Source organism: Pleurodeles waltl, chromosome 3_1 (assembly GCF_031143425.1).
Source record: "Pleurodeles waltl isolate 20211129_DDA chromosome 3_1, aPleWal1.hap1.20221129, whole genome shotgun sequence".
Lineage (NCBI taxonomy): Eukaryota > Metazoa > Chordata > Amphibia > Caudata > Salamandridae > Pleurodeles > Pleurodeles waltl.
Genome location: NC_090440.1, coordinates 409,943,863 through 409,956,408, shown reverse-complemented (window position 1 = coordinate 409,956,408; position 12,546 = coordinate 409,943,863). Strand labels below are relative to the sequence as shown.

Here is a 12,546-nt window from a genome sequence, read left to right as displayed (position 1 = left end):
ACCTATGACTAACTAATGTATAACAAAACACTTAGGCCCATATTTATACTTTTTTAGCACCACATTTGCGCTGCTTTTTGACGCAAAAACGGCGCAAACGTATAAAATATGACTGTATTTTGCAAGTTTGCACCGTTTCTGCGTCAAAAAATGACGCAAATGCAGCGCTAAAAAAGTATAAATATGGGCCTCACACCGTAACTACATTTGAATGTACAGACTCTCGATGATGACAATCATCTGACCCTGTATATGCTATATATTCTGTCTAGCCTTCTTTTGGATGTTATATCTACAACAAATATTTGCCTTTATTTAATGTATCACTGAAATCTTGGAAGCAACACAACTCTTACCACGTTATCAGAACAAAAGGTATTGAAGAGTTCATGATGCTCTGAATTGGTGATACCCTATAAGCACTTACGCCTGTCACTCTATCGCTCTGGCTACCAGAGTCTCTACACATGTACTCTTGAATCTTTTTCCTCTCAAACCAGGCAACTGGCTGAGCTTTACCTCTCACATTTCTCACTAAATTCAGCTTGCAGGTCAGCTATGTACAATATTTTTTGTGTCATGTTTTAAATGATCTGAATTCTGACCTACGGTCCATTCCACTCTCAGGAATGTATGAACTACATGCCAGCTTGGATGCCGGATCCGACTCTTTATCGAGTCACTAAAAATGCATGAGACACACCTGTAGAATTAGCATGCAAGCACCATGTTCCATCTTATCTTTTTTCTAGTCTGGAGTCATCAGCAGAAGAAGTGCAACATTATCTGGACGCTTCTGGCTACCTGACTCCAGATATACCTAGAAAAATAACTGATCCACAGAATTAACTTGTTATTACAAACCTCACTGGGTGTTTTCTACTATCACCTTCCAAATAGCTTGGCTCATCTTTTCACAATGGGGAACGGCCACCTCTCTCAATAAAATCACCTTGTAAATAAGAATTTTGTTTCCTTCATCCCACAGCCTTGAGAAAGCCCCAGGTTTTTAACCATGTAACCAGGCAAAAGTGGAGCAAAAGCTACAAGAACCAATAAAAGTGTGCAATAAAAATCAACAACTGCATCCTGAACATTATTTTGGGTGGATCGACATCTTATTTCTAGGCTCTGTCAACATGACGGGGACATTTATTTTCTTTTGGAAAATAAATAAAACAATGCCTCCTAACCATGGTTGTTCTCTCCCATGGCGAGGGGACACTGAGCACTTTTAAATGCCCTTCACTGACAGTGTGTTCCTGGCAGTGAAGTGCATTAAAAACCAGCTCTATGTACGCCCATCAAAATTCAGTGGACCAAAGTTCCGTAAGCCTTTACTTCGGTTTATTATTAAAATTATATCATCTTATAGAGCACTCAGCTACCCCAAGGGGTTTCCCGGCACAATACAAAGGTAGGATATATTGAGGATAGAATATATTGAGACCACAGATTTAGAACATCCAGGTTTTTAAGTTCTTACAGAACCTGGTCAGAGAGGTACAGTTTCCCAGAGATTCCAGTAGGGTATTCCATATCTTTGAGCCCAAGTATGCAAAAGACCGATCTCCCATGCTCGACAGATGGATTCTAGGCACTTTGCAGAGAGACCGTTGAGAGAACGAAGCATGCCTGCAGGCTAGGAAGGGACCACTAAATCTTCCATATGTCGTGGACCCGTGCCTAATCCAGCTTAGTACATATAGCACAAGGCTTTAAACTGTATTTGTTTATCCACGTTCAGCCAGTGAAGCTCACAGAGTAGGCTTGATGTGGAGGCAAACTTTGGAAGGCAATACAAAAGTCTGGCTGTGGAGTTCTGAACAGTTTGTAGGTGTCTAATAGATGCCTTATCAGCTCCCAGATACAGAATGTTCCTTTAATCTGTTTGTTTAAGGATCAGGTCTTGGATCACAGTTTTTTGGCCTGATGGTGGAATCATCGAAATGATTTTTTCAATCACTTAAGCACTGCAAAGCTCATAGAGGCCACCTGCAGTTCAGGGACAGACTCTCAACCAGCCAGAAACCAAGGTTCTTTACCTAGGGAGACAGTTCCGGGAGGGCCTCCGGCCCCATAGCGAAGAGTTCTTACCTAAGACAATTATCTTGGTCTTCTCGCCGTTAAGCTTGAGTGAGTTGTTATTCACCCAGGAAGAAATTCAGCTCAAGCACAGATCTAGGGCTCCAGTGTTGGATCCTTGTGCAGACGACAGGGAGAAAATAATTTGTGTGTCGCCTGCATAAGAGAACAGGATTAGTCCACAGCTTTCTACCACATCCGCGAGGGGGCAAACATACATAAAATAGCATCCAGCTTCGGGCTGAGCCCTGGGGAACACCAGAAGTGAAAGCACACGGCTCTGACCTGGCACTGGCCGAGGAAACCTGGAATGAGAGGTCTTTCAGAAATGAGGTCATCCAGGCTAAAGCTGTTTCCTGAAGACCCAGCACCATCAAGCTTTTAAAGAGAGAGGAATGGGACACTGTGTCGAAGGCCACGCTGAGAACTAATAGAATCAGCACAGCTGTACCACCCTCATCTAGGAGTAGTCTCAAATGTTCCATGATTTCTAGGAGGGCAGCTTTTGTGCTATGTCCAGCCCTAAAGACCAAATGTGATGAATAGAAAATGGTTTGGGCTCCACAAAGGTGGTACGCTGCGAGTTCACATGCTTCTCCAAAATGTCGGAGAAAATGGGCAGCACTGAGATCGGTCTGAAGTTGGACCAGTTAGTAGGGTAACATTTTTTTTTTTTTTTTTTTTTTTTAAGAGATAGGCCCATGGCATGCTTCCATGCCCTCAGGATGAATTACTCTTGCACAGAGGAATAAAGCAGATCAACCAGGATTTGGATGGTGGGAGAAAATCTAATGGAGAGCCCGATTTAATTGACCGAAGTGAAGTAAAAAACTGAGAGGTGTCAAACAGAGACAGCGACTCCATATTAGGAACGGCTAATGTTGTATTCGGTGTTTATTCTTCACCTCTTGGGGCGTGATCCCAAGTGTTGATGTTGGGGGAGGTGAAAGCAGCCTGCCCTTCAGCCGTTTGAGCTTTCACCAGGTGAAGCTGAATATCAGCTACCTTTTTAACAAAGAAGTATGCCGGTTCTTGCATTGAGCTTGAGACAGCTAAGGAGCCAGAGATTTTTGACTTGAGTTAGAGAATCAGTTTTGGGCATTGGTGATTTTGTCAGAGTAGAATGCCCCTTGGGCTTCCTTGCACAGCCCGTGTTTTAGAGTAGATTTATACTCAACGCTCAAGTCCTTGGCATAGGACTTTTGCCAATCCCTTTCCAAGCCCTTGCATCGTTTTTTCTGCAATCGGACAGCTTCACTAAACCATGGAGGAGGGAGGTGGAGCCTCAGTGAGGATCTCAGTGTTACTGGCAAGATTGCCTCCAGAGAATCCATGTTCCAGCAATCAACAAGGGGCTAGTCTAAGTCAGTTAACTGTTTCAAGTCTGGTACCCTGCTATGAAGTTGTGCATTCAGAGGGGGAGTGTCTAATCTGGACCAGTTCCTGGATTTGATTAGAGGGCTGGCCGACCTAGTAGAGAGCATGGCCAAACTCTTGATGGCAAATGGCACTGCCATATGCTACACCCAGGATAACGGCAAAGGTGGGTCTGTGGTGATGTCCATAATATGAGAGAAAATGGAGCCAAGAAGGTGGCCCGCCTCATGGGTGGGAGCTGATTTAATAAGACCTAAATTCAACACACTCAAATCCTCTGTAAGTGTCATAGCCAGATTACACATGGGAACTTCAAGATGGATGATAAGGTCACCTAACAGTGTGAAATTGGCACACTTGAGGATGTAGAGAGAGAGTTGGCCGGTGGCACAGAGCACAGTTCCCAGTATGTAATTCTGAGTACGAACACAGAAGAGCTCCTCCATACCTCCTTGGAACGGCCCAACTGCCACCTTTGGCCTACATTGCACCACCATGTCTGGTGATGTGATAACTAGTACTCGAGGCAGGAGATGTCATTTTGGAGAAACGAATGTGGGAGTGCCCCTCACATTGCCTACTTCTTCAAATGGAGCTTCACTGATCCATTTGTGCCTCATGCCATTTTTCTCTTTCTCTCTACAGCCTCACAACTGCTATTTTCAGAGGAAGTGGCATGCTCTAAATCTCTTCAAAAGCCTGACACACACAATCCCTCGGTCTCAGAAACAGATGCTCTCCTGAGTCATTACGGACATAGGAGCTATCTTATCTGCCATGGACCATAAAACGAGCATTCTCCCGGCAGAGGTAAAGCCGATGCTGTAAGGGGATTCCATTTTCCTGGCCCAAGTGGACACCGTGGATCAGAGGCTAGACCAGGTAGAAGCCCAAAACGAGGTTATGCTGTACTGGGGTAGAGAGATTGACATCTTGATGCATAAGGCTGCCAACTTGAAAGACCGAGCACACAGGAATAATATCTGTATTTATAGTGTCCTGTAGGCCATGCAAAAGGGGACATGGTAACCTTATGGGAGCTGCTCCCCAAATTACTAGACCTCCACTTCACCAAAGCATTACAATTGGATAGGGCCTGCTCTTCCAGCCACAGGATTTTGTTATGCCTGAACATGGCATGTGCCCAAAAACTATCTACGCGTCAAATCTATCCTTCAAGTGGCATGAATCGCCATGCCCACGCAACTTTTAAAGGGACACTGTATATCCTTATGAGCAAATTAGTAATCAGCCACCAATGTCAAGCGCAAGAAGTTCCTCACTCTTCGCCCTAAACTTATGCATTGGGACATTAAATATGGCCTAAGGGACTCCACATGCATGCTTGTTACCATATGTGACAAAACGTAAGACTTCCTCAACCCAAATAACCTGGAATTCTTTCTGGACTCTCTTGACGACTCTTCTATGGGCACAATGGTACCCTTGGACCAGGCTCAAAATTCTTCGTTGTACGCTGCTGTTGAGGCTTGGAAACTGTCCCACCAAAATCAACTGAAGAACCAGCACAGGCTGGCCCAGCAGCACCGACAATTAGATTTGGCAGGTCTGAATCAGGTGGCTGAAGACCTCCAAAGGAACAGAGACAGAGAAAATTCAAAATCAACCCTCCAACAGAGGTCGGAGAATGACATACCCATCAGAAAGGATGAATTATCCCAGATGGACCTACTGAGCCTGTATACTTACTTTGTTTGTTCTCCTCACACTGGATCCCGTTACACATCTCCTCACATTTCTGCATTTTTTAAGTGGTGCCTACTCCCTGCAGGAGCTTCTCAGGGAGCAATGCACTGGCAGCTTCCCTCCTGGATCACCTGACGTCACACCATATGGCCTATAGTCTGGGACATACTGCCAAACCTACTTTTCACCCTCCCACTTGGTGCAACAACTCAATGCTGTGAACAATCTATTCCCCCTCCCAAACTCACCCCTTACACATCCAATGCACTCTAAAACACCCTTACTACCTGCCACTGGTGGTAGATGTGGATCTTGTTCCACTCATATGGATATTACACTCTCTTCTTCCTTGGGTGTGGGAGGTAGGCCGGTGCAGGAGTTAGCTCAAGGCTTAAAGGTTCACCCTTTTCAGCTTCAAGGCTGCCTTCCCTCAAGGACACCCCCCCAACACCCCTATGTTCTCAGAGGACACCCCTCACCCCCTACCGTTTCTCCCTTGTGACCTCATCAAACAGTCTCCTGGTACCTGGGGCGGGCTATTCTAATGGATTTTGTAGTGTGATGTCTAAACCAGTAGTTCCCAACCTTTGGTCCACGGGACCGTGACACATTCCTAGGGAGTCTGCAGGCATCGCAAGGCCTGGACAGGCAGGAAAGGCACTTCTCCAGCTGGGGCATCTCAATATTTGTTACTTCATTAGTGCAGCAATTTTAAAAGCACTGCAAAGTTTCTTGTATACCCAGCAGTTTTCAGGCAAAAAAATAAGTGCCAAGAAAAGAAAACTGATTACTTACCAGTATTGTATTTTTCATAGATTAACATGCTTGAATCATTCTCCGTTGTCTAAGTCAGAGTCCCACAGTACCATAGCAAAGCAGTAGATAATACCATCATAGGCTATAATGGCACTAGGCAATCAGTTTAATGGCCCATCAATGTCATTGTTAAAAAAGGACCAAACAAACTATGACCAATCAGGTGTAAGCACCCTCTAGAACCCTCCAGAGAGAAGCAGAATCCCTCAGGCGAGAGGGAACAATACCCCTATTTATAAGGGGAGCCTCTCAGGGGAGGAGGATGGGTCGCATGAGAAGCTATGGAAGATACCAATACTGGATAACTGCAGTTACAGGTAAATAACTTGTTTTCTTATCCAGTATTGAATATTTCATAGATTCACATGTTTGAATCAGAATAGCAAGCAGTATTGTAAATAACTGAATACTTTGAGAAGATGATGGGTATCATAGAATAGGTGTCTAATATTATCATATCACGGAAAAAAACACATTTACAGGACAATCAAATAGGACTATAAAGTAATGTGAAAATCTCTTTGAATGTATTATGAACAGAAATCTTCTATTGAGAGAGGCTTACCTTATTGGAATAGATGACGTAACACTACTTGTCTTACTGCTTCGTCGCTGCGTTGTGCTGATTGGTGGCAGCAGTGCTGCATGAACGAGTGTGTACTCTTCCAAGTCACAGCACGGCATATTTGTTCCAGCAGAATGCCTGCAAACGGAGTAGCAAAGGTGGATACTGGCCTTGTAGAGTGTGCCTTAGCTCGTCTTGTTAGGGGTTGCCCGCTTTGCAGTGGCAACATTGAATGGTTGACAAAAGCCATCTTGCTATTTTTGCTTTTGTAGCTGCAGTTCCTTGACGGCCTGGCCCATAGGAAGCTAGCAGTTGATCAGTCTTGCGAACAGGTTTGGTACGATGAAGGTAAAGTTTAAGGCATTGCTTAACATTCAAGGTGTGGCGAGACCTTTCAGCTGGTGTGGCTTGGCAGGGAATTTTTTTCTGAAGAATTATCAGTTCATTGAGATGAAATTGAGAAGGAATGAATTTTGTGTTTGTTCTGAGAAGGACGAACTGCTCTGTAAAGCGTAGGAAAGGCTCTTGTATAGTAAAGGCTTGAATCTCGCTAATCCTTCTGGTAGACCTGACAGCGAGTAGGAAAGCAACCTTCCATGAGGAACATTAGTTCAGCTTTATGAATAGGTTGAAAGGGAGACTTCATCGACTGTGATAGGACTACATTAAGATGCCACTCTGGGGAGGAGCAAGTACCGGAGGAAAAGCTCTGAACAACCCTTTCTTGAATTGTTTGATCAGTCTTGAGGAACAAAGAGATAGGGGCTCTGCAGATCGTCTCGATCTTGAAATCGCAGCAAGGTGGACCTTTATCAAAGAGTGAACTGAGCCAGATTTGGCTAACAATAGAAGATATGGCAAGATCTGTTCTGGAGAGGCTTTGAACTGGTGCATGTCATTTTGTTGGCACCAGGAAAATAATATTCTCATTTTAATCTGTATGTTTTATTTGGGCAGTCAGCCCTCTCTTTAATGAAAATGTCACTTACCCAGTGTACATCTGTTCGTGGCATCAGTCGCAGTAGATTCGCATGTTCTGCAATAGCTCGCCATCTGGTGTTGGGCCGGAGTGTTACAAGTTGTTTTTCTTCGAAGAAGTCTTTCGAGTCACGGGACCGAGTGACTCCTCCTTTTGTCTCCATTGCGCATGGGCGTCGACTCCATCTTCGATTGTTTTTCCCCGCAGAGGGTGAGGTAGGAGTTGAATTGTAGTAATAGTGCCCATGCAATGGAGTGACTAAGTATGCACCTATTTAAGGTTGAGATGATACATATAGAAATAATTGAAGGTAACTTCCAAACTGCTACAGGCTCCCGGGGAGGCGGGTGGGCACATGCGAATCTACTGCGACTGATGCCACGAACAGATGTACACTGGGTAAGTGACATTTTCAGTTCGATGGCATCTGTCGCTGTAGATACGCATGTTCTGCATAGACTAGTAAGCAGTTATTTCCCCAAAAGCGGTGGATCAGCCTGTAGGAGTGGAAGTAGTCTGAAATAATGTCCTTAATACGGCTTGACCTACTGTGGCTTGTTGTGCGGATAACACGTCTACACAGTAGTGCTTGGTGAATGTGTGAGGCGTAGACCATGTGGCTGCCTTACATATTTCTTGCATTGGGATGTTTCCTAGAAAGGCCATGGTAGCACCTTTCTTTCTGGTTGAGTGTGCCCTTGGTGTAATGGGCAGCTGTCGTTTAGCTTTAAGGTAGCAGATTTGGATGCATTTAACTATCCATCTGGCTATACCTGGTTTTGAAATTGGGTTTCCTGCGTGAGGTTTTTGAAATGCAATAAAGAGTTGTTTAGTCTTTCTGATGTTTTTTGTTCTGTCAATGTAATACATTAATGCTCTTTTGACATCTAATGTATGTAGTGCCCTTTCAGCTACGGTATCTGGCTGTGGAAAGAACACTGGAAGTTCCACTGTTTGATTTAGATGGAACGGTGAAATAACCTTTGGCAAAAATTTAGGATTGGTCCTTAGGACGACTTTATTTTTGTGTAGTTGTATAAAAGGTTCTTGTATCGTAAACGCCTGAATCTCGCTTACTCTTCTCAGGGAAGTAATGGCGATGAGAAATGCCACCTTCCAGGTTAGGAACTGTATGTCGCAGGAGTGCATGGGTTCAAAAGGTGGACCCATAAGTCTAGTTAGGACAACATTTAGGTTCCATGAAGGAACAGGTGGTGTTCTTGGTGGTATAATTCTCCTAAGGCCCTCCATGAATGCTTTAATGACTGGTATTTTATATAGGGAAGTTGAATAGGTAGTCTGCAGGTATGCAGATATTGCTGCAAGGTGAATCTTAATGGAAGAGAAAGCTAGGTTAGATTTTTGTAAGTGAAGCAAGTAACCCACTACATGTTCTGGAGTTGTGTGTAATGGTTGTATTTGATTAATATGGCAGTAGCAAACAAACCTCTTCCATTTACTTGCATAGCAGTGCCTGGTGGATGGCCTTCTTGCTTGTTTTATGACTTCCATACATTCTTGGGTAAGTTGTAAGTGCCCGAATTCTAGGATTTCAGGAGCCAGATTGCTAGATTCAGCGATGCTGGATCTGGGTGTCTGATCTTTTGGTTGTGCTGTGTCAACAGATCTGGCCTGTTGGGCAATTTGATGCAGGGTACCACTGATAGGTGTAGCAGCGTTGTGTACCAGGGTTGCCTTGCCCAAGTTGGTGCTATCAATATGAGTTTGAGTTTGTTTTGACTGAGTTTGTTTACCAGGTAAGGAAGGAGAGGTAGAGGAGGAAAAGCGTAAGCAAATATCCCTGACCAGTTCATCCATAGGGCATTGCCTTGGGATTGTTTGTGTGGGTACCTGGATGCGAAGTTTTGGCATTTTGCGTTCTCCCTTGTCGCAAACAAGTCTATCTGAGGTGTTCCCCAGAGTTTGAAATAAGTGTTCAGAATTTGGGGGTGAATTTCCCATTCGTGGACCTGTTGGTGATCTCGAGAGAGATTGTCTGCGAGTTGATTTTGTATCCCTGGTATAAACTGTGCAATTAGGCGAATTTGGTTGTGAATTGCCCAATGCCAAATTTTTTGTGCTAGCAGGCTTAACTGCGTGGAGTGCGTCCCTCCCTGCTTGTTTAGATAATACATTGTTGTCATGTTGTCTGTTTTGACGAGAATGTATTTGTGAACTATTATTGGTTGGAAAGCTTTTAGTGCTTGAAAAACTGCTAGAAGTTCTAGGTGATTGATATGCAGTTTTGTTTGATGTACGTTCCATTGTCCTTGTATGCTGTGTTGATCGAGGTGTGCTCCCCACCCTGTCATGGAAGCATCTGTTGTTATTACGTATTGTGGCACTGAGTCTTGGAAAGGCCGCCCCTTGTTTAAATTTATGTTGTTCCACCACAGAAGCGAGAGGTAAGTTTGGCGGTCTATTAACACCAGATCTAGAAGGTGACCCTGTGCTTGAGACCACTGTGATGCTAGGCATTGTTGTAAGGGCCTCATGTGCAGTCTTGCGTTTGGGACAATGGCTATGCATGATGACATCATGCCTAGGAGTTGTAATACCATCTTTGCCTGTATCTTTTGTGTTGGATACATGCGTTGTATGATGGTGTTGAAATTTTGAATTCTTTGTGGACTTGGAGTGGCTACTCCCTTTGATGTGTCTATTATGGCTCCCAGGTATTGTTGTACCTTGCGTGGCAGAATTTTGGATTTTGCGAAATTGACGGTGAACCCGAGTTTGAAGAGGGTTTGTATGATCTGATTTGTGTGATTTGAGCACTGTATGAACGAATGGGCCTTGATTAGCCAGTCGTCCAAATATGGGAACACATGTATTTGCTGCCTTCTTATGTGTGCAGCGACTACCGCTAGACATTTGGTAAAGACTCTTGGTGCGGTTGTTAATCCGAAAGGCAGTACCTTGAATTGGTAATGTATTCCTTTGAATACAAACCTTAGGTATTTCCTGTGAGATGGGTGTATTGGTATATGGAAATAAGCATCCTTGAGGTCTAAAGTTGCCATGTAGTCGTGTAGTTTTAGCAATGGCAATACTTCTTGTAGTGTGACCATGTGGAAGTGGTCTGATTTGATGAAAGTGTTCACTACTCTGAGGTCTAGGATTGGTCTCAGCGTTTTGTCCTTCTTTGGTATCAGAAAGTACAGTGAGTAAACTCCTGTGTTTATTTGTGTGTTTGGCACTAATTCGATTGCATTCTTTTGCAATAGTGCCTGCACTTCTATCTCCAGGAGATTGGAATGGTGTGTTGTTAAATTTTGTGCTTTTGGTGGTATGTTTGGAGGGAATTGTAGAAATTCTATGCAATAACCATGTTGGATAATTGCTAGAACTCAAGTGTCTGTAGTGATTTCCTCCCATGCTTTGTAATAATGACCTATTCTTCCCCCCACTGGTGTTGTGTGGAGGGGGTGAGTGACATGTGAGTCATTGTTTAGTAGTAGGGGTTTTGGGGCTTTGAAATCTCCCTCTATTTCTAGGGAATTGCCCTCCTCTATATTGTCCCCGAAAACCTCCTCTATACTGTCCCTGGTAAGTGGACGGTGTTGCTTGTGAGGTGCTGGCTTGTGTGCTTTGACCCTGAAACCCCCCTCGAAAGGGCGTTTTACGGAATGTGCTGTAATTCCCTCTGCTCTGCGGGGAGTAGAGTGCGCCCATGGCTTTGGCAGTGTCCGTATCTTTTTTGAGTTTCTCAATCGCTGTGTCCACTTCTGGACCGAACAGTTCTTTTTCATTAAAAGGCATATTGAGAACTGCTTGTTGAATCTCTGGTTTAAATCCAGACGTTCGGAGCCATGCATGCCGTCTGATAGTTACAGATGTATTAATTGTCCGTGCAGCTGTATCTGCAGCGTCCATGGAGGAACGTATCTGGTTGTTGGAGATGGTCTGTCCCTCCTCAACCACTTGTTTCGCCCTATTTTGGAAGTCCTTGGGCAGATGTTCAATGAGAGGTTGCATCTCGTCCCAGTGGGCTCTGTCATAGCGCGCAAGTAGTGCCTGGGAGTTCGCGATGCGCCACTGGTTTGCAGCTTGTGCTGCGACTCTTTTACCAGCTGCATCGAACTTGCGGCTTTCTTTATCTGGGGGTGGTGCATCTCCAGATGTGTGAGAGTTGGCCCTTTTCCTAGCTGCTCCTACAACAACAGAGTCTGGTGGCAGCTGTGTAGTGATGAAAACCGGGTCCGTAGGAGGCGGCTTATACTTCTTTTCCACCCTTGGTGTGATTGCCCTACTTTTGACCGGCTCCTTAAATATGTCTTTTGCGTGCCGGAGCATACCAGGGAGCATAGGCAGGCTTTGGTAGGAGCTGTGGGTGGAGGAGAGTGTGTTGAACAAGAAATCATCCTCGACCTGTTCTGAGTGGAGGCTTACGTTATGAAATTGTGCTGCTCTAGCCACCACCTGAGAGTACGCGGTGCTGTCTTCTGGTGGAGATGGCTTTGTAGGGTAGGCCTCCGGGCTGTTATCTGACACTGGGGCGTCGTATAGGTCCCATGCGTCCTGATCTTGGTCACCCTGGCTCATGGTGGTGTGAGCTGGGGAGTGAGATGGAGTTTGTGCTGGTGAAACGTTAATCACGGGCGGAGGAGAGGGTGGTGGTGTAATTCTTTTAACCACTTTTGGTTGTGGTGCTTGTTCCGTCTGGAACTCCAACCTTCTCTTTCTCCTAATGGGGGGAAGGGTGCTTATTTTTCCTGTCCCCTGCTGAATGAAGATACGCTTTTGCGTATGGTCCACATCAGTTGCTTGTAGCTCTTCCTCAAACCTATGCTTTTGCATTTGGGAGGTTAGCGAGTGCTCTTCTGTATAAGAGCCTGAAGCTGGGTCGCTTGCAGTTTGTTTCGGCGTTGAAACTTTGTCTGCGTGTTTTTTCGGCTCCGAGGTGACTTTTTTCCTTTTCGGGGCCGAAACCTCTCGGCGTCGATCTGTTTCGGTGCCGCTGTCTCGGCGTCGAGCCGTGTCCACACCGGCATCTCGGTGTCGAGGCTTGTCTCCA

At 44.9% G+C, this 12,546-nt stretch overlaps 1 protein-coding gene across 3 annotated transcripts in view; it reads right to left on the bottom strand.

Moving 5' to 3' along the window:
* MAN2A2 (mannosidase alpha class 2A member 2) overlaps window positions 1-12,546 on the bottom strand; it is a 492,369-nt gene that overhangs the window by 335,327 nt on the left and 144,496 nt on the right. The window lies entirely within an intron of this gene.